Genomic DNA, 13,324 nt, shown 5'->3' on the forward strand with positions numbered 1-13,324 from the left:
GTGTGCGTGGGTTATTGTAAGTGTACTTGGGTGTGTTTATCGTTGTGCAGTTGAGCCTAGGATGCATGGTTTCCTGGTGGTATATGTTACTGAAATCTTCACTATGTTTGGGCTCCTGGTAGGTACATATGTGACTGTAGGTATCTGCCCTTTGTATGCATGTGTCTGTATGATGGTGACATGTATGCACATATGTCTTTATGTATGTATGTATGTATGTATGTATGTGCATGTATGTATGTGCTCTGTGTATATGCAGCACCCCAGAGTCCTGGTCGTTGGCAGTAATGTCGCTCTGCCACTAAGGGGAGTGATGGTACGTCTGATGGCACTAAAGGAGTTCACCTGACCAGGTATCACAGTCACACACTACACTTCCCACTCCGGCCACCAGGCGGAGCAAAGGGTTCTATGTATTAGGCCACTCCTCACACTCTGGTAAAACTGGGGGCTGGATAGGAAGTTAGACAGAAGCTGACTGGGTTTTGCCCAGGTAACATCTAGTGAGAGAAGAGCGTTGCTTGGGAAGATCCAGGGAGGTCCCTGTCAGGGGTGGGATCCTGACAGAGGCTTAGCGAAAGGACAGATCGTTACGGAGCCGCGCCTGCACTTCATTGCAGCGGCATCTTAAGAAAGGACACGAAGCGAAGTATATTGTGGAGAAGTGAGAAACGAGATCACAGCACAAAGGCGAAAGAACCAGTAGGAGTCATGCCCCGAGATCGGCAACATTCTACTGAGGCGCGTAGCTGGTGGCCGGAACGCCGAGGAAGTATTGGGCTCTACGCATTACTTCAAACCAACGGCAGGGCAGTTAAATATAGGTTGGCTGCCTCACCTTAATCACCTAATGAAGACAACGGAGGCAATTGTGGGAGAGGGGCGTCTCTAGGGTCCCTATAAAATAACTCCAGGCCTACCCCTTCATACGGGTGCGTCCTATCCATATCATCTGGGGGACGGAGAGAAAGAACAGAAACATACACGACAGTTGTGAGGACTATCCCGTGGTGCTCAGCAGGGAAGTACTACAACACCCAGGCGCTAGTAGGTAGGCAACTGATTTCCACCTGCAAAGGGAACTCTGGATGTGCCTTCGGACCGGCCGGTCTCAGCCAGCCCTGTTAGCAGTGCTCTGGATTGTGGATGCCGAAGCCTTCAGTAAAGAGGTAAAGAGACTGCAACCCTGTGTCCTCGTTATTTACTGCGACCTACACCACCACCTACACCTTTTATTGGGCGCCCCTTAGCAGGGCCACGGACCGGGTCGGGCCATCGTGACATCCTCAGAATCGAGAGACCCGGATCCGAGTACCCCCATATCCATATACATATGTCCTCTGTGTGTATATATATATGTTCTGTATACATGTATACATATGTGCTCTCTGTATACATGTGTGTATTTAACTTAAAATATTTGTGTCACATCCATTTATGAATTTCGGCTGCACAGACCAGATTTCAAAATGATGTTCATTCATTGAGTCATTGGATTGTTTATGGCATCATTGGTCTTAGCAGCACATCGCCCGCTGTAAACTGCAGATGCGCTGCAGATAAGATGCTGTATGGGGACAGATTCATCATTTTATGCCCATCATTCTTCATCAACCTGTGTAAAGAGGCTGGTAATCAAGCAACCAATTACTTCGATATTGTCGATGGCGCTCGTTTAACATTCTGAACTCTGCCCATGTAAATGCAACCTTAATGTTGGACTATGATGATGCAATATGTTAGCATTTAGTGCCCCACTTTAAACTTTTGCCAAGGACCCCACATTGTCTAAAAACGGCCCTGCTTATGTTTTGTTTCTAGTTGCTTACCAAATATCCGAATATTAAGGAGGAAATGTCAGCAATCCAAAAGTGGCCAATTTTTGTTTTTATTTTATTCCCGCTATTCTCCTTAGCAATCAACGTGTTTCTCAAATCTGCCATACAGTATCAGAGATAAAGGCCTATATATTTAGTGCTAGTTTTTATAGTCTTTCCAATGGGGCAGTGCCTTCAAAGAATCCCGTGAGCCATGCCCCTTTGGTAAAGACCATAGAACTTAGTACTAAATAAAAAGGCCCACATCTCTAGAACCGTATGGCAGATGTAAAAATAAAAAAATCCATTATGTACGGTACCAATATCAGAACTCAAGGCAAGATTACATGTAATTAATGCTGTAAGTGTATCTGCATATGAGTATTTGCAGCAGATTTTTTGCACCAAAAACCAGAAGGCTGCCAGGAAAACCACAACAGAAAATAAACTTGTTTGTGACATTTTTAATCTGTTGTTACTTGCAGTTTTTATCCCATTCACTTCACTGGGTGAAAAATGCTGCAAAAACACTAAAAGAATTGATAGGCTGCAGATCTGAGAAAAACTCTTTGATGGTTCAAATCAACAAGGAAAAAACAAGCAGCATGTGCATGAGATTTCACAAATTTCTACTCTTGGAAAAGGAGGAGCAAAAACAGCATGTAAACAAGCCCTTTGACTCTGTTCACATTAATGATTTTATAATAGAAGCCATAGAGCCACACCCAGGTTCCACACTTTTAGAAATTTATAGGCCATTAAAGGGAACCTGTCACCCCAAAAATCGGATCTGAGCTAAGCCCACCGGCATCAGGGGCTTATCTACAGCATTCTGAAATGCTGTAGATAAGCCCCCGATGTATCCTGAAAGATGAGATATAAAGGTTAGATTATACTCACCCAGGGGCGGTCCCGCTGCGGTCGGGTCCAATGGGCGTCACGGTCCTATCTTCATTCGATGACGTCCTCTTCTTGTCTTCCTGCAGCGGCTATGGCGCAGTCGTACTTTGTCTGCCCTGTTGAGGGCAGAGCAAAGTACAGCAGTGCGCAGGCGCCAGAAAAGGTCAGAGAGGCCCAGCGCCTGCGCACTGCAGTACTTTGCTCTGCCTTTAACAGAGCAGGCAAAGTACGCCTGCGCCATAACCGCTGCAAGAAGACAAGAAGAGGACGTCATCGAATGAAGATAGGAGGCACCTGACCGGACCGCGACACCCATCGGACCGGACTGCACCGGGACCGCCCCTGGGCAAGTATAATATAACCTTTATTTCTCATCTTTCAGGTTACATCGGGGGCTTATCTACAGCATTACAGAATGCTGTAGATAAGCCCCTGATGCCGGTGGCCTTAGCGGAGATACGATTTTTGGGGTGACAGATCCCTTTAACACCCAGAAACTTACAAAGAACTTGGCCCCAATCTCCTCCCTCATATCTTGACTCTGCACTGATGCATTATAATGAAACATTGCTGGATGAAGCTGCACCTCCTTTACATAGAACAACTCAGCGCAGACAGCGACAACCCTGGCAAACACGTTTTTTACAGCGGTGTTCCAGGTGCGCCGAACGTCTGTGGAGAAAATCCAATCTGCATGAAGATTTCATCCATTATAAGTTTATACTTAAGACATACAACACTGCCCTTCACCTCTCCAAACAAACCTATTTCAACACCCTCATCACCTCACTATCCAATAACCCTAAACATCTGTGACACATTTCATTCCCTACTCAACCAAAGAGTGCATGCCCCAACCATGGATCTCCGCCCTGATGATCTGGCCAATTATTTCAAAGAAAAAAATTGACCATTTCCGACATTCCAAAATTTTCTCCCAATCCCTACATATCATGCGCTGTCCTCCCTCCCCCACTGCATTTAGCTCACTCTCTGATTTTGAACCAGTCACAGAAGAAGTGATCAGGCTCCTTGCATCTTCTCGCCCAACCATTTGCACCAGTGACCCCATTCCGTCACATCTTCTCCAGTCCATTTCCCCTGCTGTCTCCTATCACCTAACAAAAATATTCAACCTTTCTTTCCCTCCTAATTTAAGCATGCCATCATACATCCATTACTTAATAAACCATCCCTCGACCAAAACTGTGGCGCTAATTATAGACCGGTCTCTAATCTTCCCTTCATCTCTAAACTCCTCAAACGCCTGGTCCACTCATGTCTTATCCGCTATCTCTCAGATAACTCTCTTCTTGACCCTCTTCAATCTGGTTTCCGCTATTTACACTCTACTGAAACTGCCCTCACTAAAGTCTCTAATGATCTAACAGCTAAATCTAACCGTCACTACTCCATGGTAATTCTCCTCGATATCCCTGCAGCATTCGACACTGTGGATCCCCAGCTCCTCCTCACTATTCTCTGCTCAATCGGCCTCAAGGACACCGTTCTCTCCTGGTTCTCCTCCTACCTCTCTGACCACTCCTTCACTGTATCTTTTGTTGGCTCCTCCTCCTCTCACCTTCCCCTTACTGTTGGGGTTCCTCAAGGATCAGTCCTAGGCCCCCTCCTCTTCTCCTTGTATACTGCCCCTATTGGACAAACAATCAGTAGATTTTGTTTCCAGTATCATCTCTATGCTGATGATACCCAATTATACACCTCTACTCCTGACATCACCCCTGCATTACTAGAAAACACTAGTGATTGTTTTACCGCTGTCTCCAGCATCATGTCCTCCCTCCATCTGAAACCGAACCTGTCAAAAACTGAACTCCATGTGTTTCCTCCCTCTACTAACCTACCTATGCCCGACATTGCCATTTCCATGTGTGGTTCTACCATTACACCCCAGCAACATGCCCACTGTTTTGGGGTCATACTTGATTCAGAACTTTCATTCAGGCTCCACAACCGATCACTGGTTCGCTCTTGTTATCTGCACCTCAAAAACATCTCTTGAATTCAACCTTTTCTTACTTTCAACTCTGCAAAAACTCTTACTGTAGCTCTTATTCATTCTTGTCTGGACTATTGTAACTCTCTTCTAATCGGTCTCCCTCTTAGGCTGCTTCCACACTAGCGACGTGCTGACGCGCGTTTTAAATGAAATGCCCGACGTGGGCAGCGGACGCAGTCTTACGAAGCTTCCGCTGCCCCATTGTAAGGTCCGGGGAGGAGGGGGCGGAGTTTCGGCCACACATGCGCAGTCGAAAATGGCGGACTCGACACACAAAAAAATCGTTACATGTAACTTTTTTTGTGCCGACGGTCTGCCAAAACACGACGCAACTGTCACGTCGCAATGCATCGGTAATGTAAGTCTATGGGGAAAAACGCATCCTGCAGACAACTTTGCAGGATGCGTTTTTTCTCCTAAACGACGCATTGCGACGTATTGCAAACGACGCTAGTGTGAAAGTAGCCTAACTAAACTCTCCCCTCTCCAATCTGTCTTGAATGCTGCAGCCAGGATCATATTCCCCACCAACCATTACACCGATGCCTCTATCTTGCGCCAGTCATTGCACTGGTTACCCATCCACTCCAGAATTCAATATAAACTTATTACTCTCACCCACAAAGCACTCCACGGTTCAGCACCACCCTACATCTCCTCCCTCGTCTTAGTCTACCACCCTTAATAACATCAATAATCAAAACCTTTCACGCTTGTCTCCAAGACATCTCACGTGCTGTGCCAATTTTTTGGAATGCACCACCCAGGATAATTCGATTAATCCCCAATACCCATAGTTTTAAGTGTGCCATAAAAACTAATTTCTACAGACTGGCCTACTGCCTCAACACATTAATCTAACTATCCCTGTGTTGCCCATTCAATATTTTCACCATAACCAAGTTCCTCATATCATGTTCTCACATGCTTTATGCAGTTAATAGCCCTCTGTGTCCATACTGTTACATACTTAGGCTGATAACCGGTTCATGCAGTATTACATGAACACCCGATTCTTACACTTTGGCTAGTCTGAATAACGAAAGCAATTGTTACCATCCACCTTTCGTGTCTCCCCTATTTTCTCCGATTTTCAGCTTGTGAACAGGGCCCTCATTCCTCTTGGTATCTGTTGATTTATGTGATTATTGTTATGCTGTGATGTCTTTTGTCAGTACAATTCCCCCCCTAAAATGTAAAGTGCTGCGGAATATGTTGGCGCTATAGAAATAAAATTATTATTATTATTATTAGTTTTAAGTCAGCATTTCTTCCCACTTGTGAAGTCCCCCCATAACAAGCAAATACTAATTTAAAAAAAATATTTACTAGATTAAAAACACTAAAAACCCAGAATACCTGACAACTAGAGATGATCGGATCGATTTGCGGGACTCAGGTCCAGCATGCAGGTCAGTGTTACCTGGCTGCTAGACAGGAGGCTCGCAAATATCTTACCTGCAGCATTTGACCACCAGGCTGGTGTGACCACTGGCTAATCAAAAGCAGCGCGGGGGATGCAGTAGCTTAAAGATTCGCAGGCCTCCTGTCTAGCAGCCAGGTAACACTGACCTGGACTGCTCATCTCTACTACACTGTGTGAGGATTAGCTTAACTCAAGAATGTTTCTTCTTAAATTGATCCTTTCACATCCCGACAACTAAAGTGGACCCTTATGTATTAATTCACACCAGATTCACGCCCCCGGAAGAAGCGAGCGGCGAAACGGCGCCCTTTGGGCGGGAGGGAAGGACACCAGACACAGGATACCATCTGTTGGTAAGCTCTTATACCACATTAGGCTTGCCTATTGGCATTAGCCCTTGTTATCTATACTACCTTGCGGCTAGCACTTTATTACAGGAGACTGTCATTATCGGCACCTATAGCGTTGCATTTGCACATTGACTCCTATATTGTATAATGATAGTCTCTCATTGTTAAAACGCTTTGACCCCTAATATAGCGGTGATTTGGTTGACAGAGCTGAAATATACTAATATATTATATATATATATATATATATATATATATATATATATATATATATATACACACAAATTAAAGAAAAGAAGGCAGCACTCCAAGTCCTTTACTTGGAGTGCTGCCTTCTTTTCTTTAATTTGTATACATTTTGGGTGGATGAGCGGACCATCTCGCCCAGGAGGCCGGGTGAGCATTGTGCTGTTCCAATTTTTTTGTATATATATATATATATATATATATATATATATATATATATATATATATATATATACATATATACATATACATATATATATATATATATATATATATATATATATATAAATAATATATTTGCTTGTTCTCCTTACAATTTATTGTTACATTCCATTCAGGTATTTATAGCAGGAGTAATTATTGGTTGCTACTCATATGTATATATATATTTATTCCTTGTGTCTGTATTGATTGTCCCTCCCTATGGAGGTTTTTTAGCCCTGTTTATTGATTAGGTTTTTTTAATAGATTTTTTTGTAATAAAATATATACGTTTTTAAAAATACTTTCCTGCCTACACCACTTATTATCCATGGGCAATTGTACCTGGATGGATATTGTTGATTAGTTCAAATAGAGTGTTTATTGGGCAATCCATTCCACTATGGACATTTACTATTAATACCAGATGATTTGAGTATATATGTGTTCATTTGAGTATATATGTGTTCACTTCAATTCAAGAATTCTAATCAAGAACTAAGCAATATAATCAAGTCCAATATACCTACAATACTTTTTAAGTAAATAAACCAAGTAGCAGTGACCTGAAAGACGACAATTTATAAATTCTCTCAATTAACGCAGCTGTGATAATTACTCTGAACTCCCTGGTGCCTGCACAGAAGGCAGAGGAAACAAAAAAAATTCCCTTTAAATTAAAGTGAATTGAAAGAAAGCAGATGAAATATGGGAATACTGACAAAGCTGATAATTACCACAGTTCCAGATTTCTGGGATGTTGCTGCAATTATAAAGATAAAAATAAAGTAGCAATCTGCAATTTATCTGACACTGTATCATTAGTGGTGACAACTACAGAATGTGCCCGAGCTGTGAATGGCATTCCGTCATCAGCTTCCAATAGTCACTTCACTAATGATTAGCCGAGGAGCAATAAGCCTCCACCAATGCCTAGAGCTGTACACTGGGAAAGTATGTGCAACATATCCCTGCCATAAAAGACAGCAATGCGTTCACAAAAAATAACCTCACTGCAGTGAAACACAAACATATAATATTATATTACAAACTCATAAACCTCAACAACTCGGAGGAATATAAAACAAATGGGATCATGCAGAACTGAAGATTTTCTATTCCACGTTCCCAACATTAGCGATTTAAAAATATTTATCACAGTAGGAGAATAATTACCATATATACTCGTGTATAAGTCGACCTGAGTATAAGCAGACACACCTAATTTTGCCACGAAAAACTGGGAAAACTTATTGACTCTGTATATGCCGGGTATACACTGTCCGATCGTCCCTATCCTGGTATGCATGGCTCCCCATCCCCGTCCTTGTGTGCATGACTCCCTGTCCTTGTCTGCATGGCTCCTTATCCCCGTCCTTGTATGCATGGCCCCCCTTCACTGTCCCTGCATGCATGGCTCCCAGTCTCTGTATGCATGGCTCCTTATCTCCATCCTTGTATGCATGGCTCCCCATCCCCGTCCTTGTATGCATGACTCCCTGTCCTTGTATGCATGGCTCCTTATCCCCGTCCTTGTATGCATGGCTCCCCATCACTGTCCCTGCATGCATGGCTCCCAGTCTCTGTATGCATGGCTCCTTATCTCCATCCTTGTATGCATGGCTCCCCATCCCCGTCCTTGTATGCATGACTCCCTGTCCTTGTATGCATGGCTCCTTATCCCCGTCCTTGTATGGATGGCTCCTTATCTCCTATCCTTATATGCATGACTCCCTGTCCTTGTATGCATGGCTCCTTATCCCCGTCCTTGTATGGATGGCTCCTTATCTCCTATCCTTGTATGCATGGCTCCCCATCCCCGTCCTTGTGTGCATGACTCCCTGTCCTTGTCTGCATGGCTCCTTATCCCCGTCCTTTATATGCATGGCTCCCCATCACTGTCCCTGCATGCATGGCTCCCAGTCTCTGTATGCATGGCTCCTTATCTCCATCCTTGTATGCATGGCTCCTTATCCCCTATCCTTGTATGCATGGCTCCCCATCCCCCGTCCTTGTGTGCATGACTCCCTGTCCTTGTATGCATGACTCCCTGTCCTTGTATGCATGGCTCCTTATCCCCGTCCTTGTATGGATGGCTCCTTATCTCCTATCCTTGTATGCATGACTCCCTGTCCTTGTATGCATGGCTCCTTATCCCTGTCCTTGTATGCATGGCTCCCCATCACTGTCCCTGCATGCATGGCTCCCAGTCTCTGTATGCATGGCTCCTTATCTCCATCCTTGTATGCATGGCTCCTTATCCCCTATCCTTGTATGCATGGCTCCCCATCCCCGTCCTTGTATTCATGACTCCCTGTCCTTGTATGCATGGATCCTTATCCCCGTCCTTGTATGGATGGCTCCTTATCTCCTATCCTTGTATGCATGGCTCCCCATCCCCGTCCTTGTATGGATGGCTCCTTATCTCCTATCCTTGTATGCATGGCTCCCCATCCCTGTCCTTGTATGCATAGTTCCTATTAAAAAAAAAAAAAAATCCTACTTACCTTCTGGCCTCGCTGCATCTTGTTACAGTGGCAGCAGCTCTTCTCCCGAGTGATCACGTGTCTCCAGTCATTAAGGTAATTAATATTCACTCCACGCCTATGGGAGTGGAGGGAGGTGAATGTTCATTACCTTAATGAGTGCTTAGTGATCGCTCAGCCACAAGATATGCTGGCACTGGAAAGAGATACAGCGAGGGCGTACAGGAAAGGTAAGTAGGATGTGTGCTGGAAGCCAGCGGCTGCAGCTGTAACTGTGCACTCTATAAGAGAAATGAATATTCACTGCCAGTGCAGTGAATATTCATTGCTCTTTAGCAGTGGGCACAGGCTTTAGCCGCAGCCGCCAGCTCCTACCTCTGTGACCCGATGCTCTGCCGCTCCCCCTCTCATGCCATGTTTCTAGGACAATGACTTGTGTATAAGCCACGGGGGGCATTTTCAGCACAAAAAAATGGGCTGAAAAACTCGGCTTATAGACGAGTGTATATGGTAATTTCCTGGTCTCTCTTTTTTTTTTTTAATAATAGTAATTTCTGACATAATGAAAAATTCCATCAATATTTGGGGGGGGGGGGGAATAAAAAGTTCCCATTGATTGGTACAGTGAGTCAGAGTTGAAATTTGCCTTACATATACAGTCACAAAGTGCTTGACCACTTGGGGCCATAATTGGTTCCCCTTAGTTCCATAATTCCTCACCAGGTAATACTTCTACTGTTGGTCATGGCATCTATAGATATGCATTTAGCGAGCTTGTGTCAGCACCATCACAATCTGATTATGTGCCATTCTTCAGGCAGTAAGCACATGTGCATGTTACTAGGCTGTGATTCTAGTATATCAAGATGCCCAAAGTCAACATATAGCAATGACGACTTCACTGTGTTTAAAGTTTTTTTTTCCAGGTTTCAATTAAAGAAATTAGAACAGTAAAAAGTAAAATGTAATTTTTGCAGCTCTTTCCCATTTCTTAAAGGGTTTTTCTTAAACGGAATTGGTCAGTAGGATCAGACCCTCCTAAGCCATCTATATGGACATGCAGGTCATAGGAAGCTGAATACAATGATACCTTGATTTCTGTAATCTGATGTCTTATTACAGAGAAATCCACGTTATTCGTATTTGTAAATGACTTCTTCCAGGCTATGGGGAGGATGGAGCCTGCAAGATAACTCTGCCTCACGAGATTATTTTAAATAAAAGGTGGAGTTGCCAATGTGGGACATGTAACTAAAACAGAACAGGAGATATTAACTTTGTCTTCTTGCAAAAATACTTTTTGCAGCTCTCTGAGGTGAAGGTAATAAAAGATGATTTCTCAACAACAAGGCATCGGATATGAGACACACAGGTAGGAATTTTTTCAGCATTCTATAACCTGTATGCCCATATTAATAGTATAGAAAGTTCAAATGTGGTGACAGATTCCCTTCAAGAACAGAGATGTGTGTTATGCTCATTGCCTTATGTTACCGGCCACCTTTGCTCCATCATTGGTGGCAGATCTCCTAGTCAAAGAACGCAGTACTTGGAAGATTTTTGCTGTGGAGCTGCTCTGAAGGTGGCTAGATGGCTTTAGCAGGCCATCTTGAAGGTGATTGTGCTATTCCAATACTGCTGAGGCCAAGCTACCTCTGCTGGTCAAAACTGACAAATCAGGGGCATACGGCCCCCTGGAAGAAAACTGAGACAGGAGAGAAGCGCGCTCCTGAAATTAAATGCTGGAAAAACCTCTAGGCATTTGATTGCATGCTCAAAATTGAATGGATACAAGGCTGGTTTCTAATAAAAACATTCATGCAAACAGTTAATCATTTGTCATTGCTACTGTAACAGTCGGCTGCCATAACAGCATTTACATCCAAGGTATGAGTATTTCGGCTCAGGCATATGACAATGCACAACTGACAAATGTTAGACTATCCTATTTCCACATCTATGAGCAGGCATCTCATCAGACAAAGCACTGGACGAAGTCTGTCCCAGGAGTGTGGGCTGCGAGGAAGCACGGTCTATGAAGAATACAAAATAAAAGCTCTTGCGTACTAATAGTTACGTTATAAATATAATTTACCTAAGTATTACACAGGCCAACAAAAAACAACTTTTTTTATGTTTCTTTGATGAAAATAGGCAAATATTACTAATTTTGGGTCGAGAAACTCAAATATACCCACAGAATTGTTTAATTAGCTCTCGTTTTTTAGATACACGCCATGGAAGTATGTGCTGTAGGTAGCGAGAAGAATTCATTACAAGAGTATAAATTGCACAGTACAGTACACATATTTAGTATCGCCGCGTCCGTAACGACCCAACCTATAAAACTGTCCCACTAGTTAACCCCTTCAGTAAACACCGTAAGAAAAAAAAAAAAAAAACGAGGCAAAAAACAACGCTTTATTACCATACCGCCGAACAAAAAGTGGAATAACACGCGATCAAAAAGATGGATATAAATAACCATGGTACCGCTGAAAACGTCATCTTGTCCCGCAAAAAACAAGCCGCCATACAGCATCATCAGCAAAAAAATAAAAAAGTTATAGTCCTCAGAATAAAGCGATGCCAAAATAATTATTTTTTCTATAAAATAGTTTTTATCGTATAAAAGCGCCAAAACATTAAAAAATGATATAAATGAGGTATCGCTGTAATCGTACTGACCCGACGAATAAAACTGCTTTATCAATTTTACCAAACGCAGAACGGTATAAAGAAATTCATGAATAGCTGGTTTTTGGTTATTCTGCCTCACAAAAAACGGAATAAAAAGTGATAAAAAATGGTCACGTGTCCGAAAATGTTACCAATAAAAACGTCAACTCGTCCCGCAAAAAACAAGACCTCACATGACTCTGTGGACCAAAATGTGGAAAAATTATAGGTCTCAAAATGCCACGTATATAAGTGCCACGTATTTAAGTGCCACGTATAAGTGCCACGTATTTAAGTGCCACGTATAAGCAAAGTAATGATGGTAAGCAGTCTTCACAAGTGGAGTAATTGGTCTTCTTTGGTTGGCAAATGTCACATAACCACACACGTAACAAAAATTGTTAACAATATTTGCACATTTACGAGGCATTTTCAAAGTGTAAATTCTCTCCACAAAATTACTGCAACAAGAGAAAGAGACTTCAATTAGTACAAACTATGCAGACACAATTTATAAAATGGCTGACATTGGTTCAACAGGTCTGTAATCAGGTTTACCAATACACATTTGTTGAAAATTCAAAATTTCCCTATTTTCCTGCATAATAATCTTAAATGACCTGTATCTCAGCAACAAGAGCTAATAATGATTTTTAAGTAACATATTCGTTTTTAGGATGCTAAAATTATTACAAACCAGCTATTTTCATTTCAGAAACATTTTCACTGTTGGCCAGTGTTATACATGGTGAATTCAAAACATAAAGGTCCTTGCATGTTAAACCTATAGGGAAACACAACAGTCTTTTAAAGGCTATATGTTGGTTGAAAACTGGCAGGGTAAATGCAATGTTTTTGAAGTAAGAATTTGCCATGCATACACTGTAGACATGCAACACTAGGTCCCACCCATGACCATAACATACTTTAGAGGTGGAATCTGGTCAGGCCAGACCGCAAGTTGGATATGCAGCCCATAATGTGCAATATTTATTATATTCGCTAATATTGCGCCAACATATTTCACAAGGCATCACTGACATCGAAGTCACTCTGGGTCTCATAATCTAGATTCTTTATCAGTGTCTTTGGCTTGTGGTAGGAAACCAGAGTATTTGAAAGGAACCTATGCAAAAACGCACACAACATACAAACGCCTTGCAGAAGAAGACCTTAGTAACAGAGCTAGCCACTGAGTC

At 42.7% G+C, this 13,324-nt stretch overlaps 1 protein-coding gene across 2 annotated transcripts in view; it reads right to left on the reverse strand.

Annotated features, from left to right (window-relative positions):
• Window positions 1–13,324, reverse strand: part of CERK (ceramide kinase) — a 161,522-nt gene that overhangs the window by 57,653 nt on the left and 90,545 nt on the right. The gene's annotated exons all lie outside the window — the stretch shown is intronic.

The sequence above is a fragment of the Ranitomeya variabilis genome, chromosome 5 (genome assembly GCF_051348905.1).
Source record: "Ranitomeya variabilis isolate aRanVar5 chromosome 5, aRanVar5.hap1, whole genome shotgun sequence".
NCBI classification, from domain to species: Eukaryota; Metazoa; Chordata; class Amphibia; order Anura; family Dendrobatidae; genus Ranitomeya; species Ranitomeya variabilis.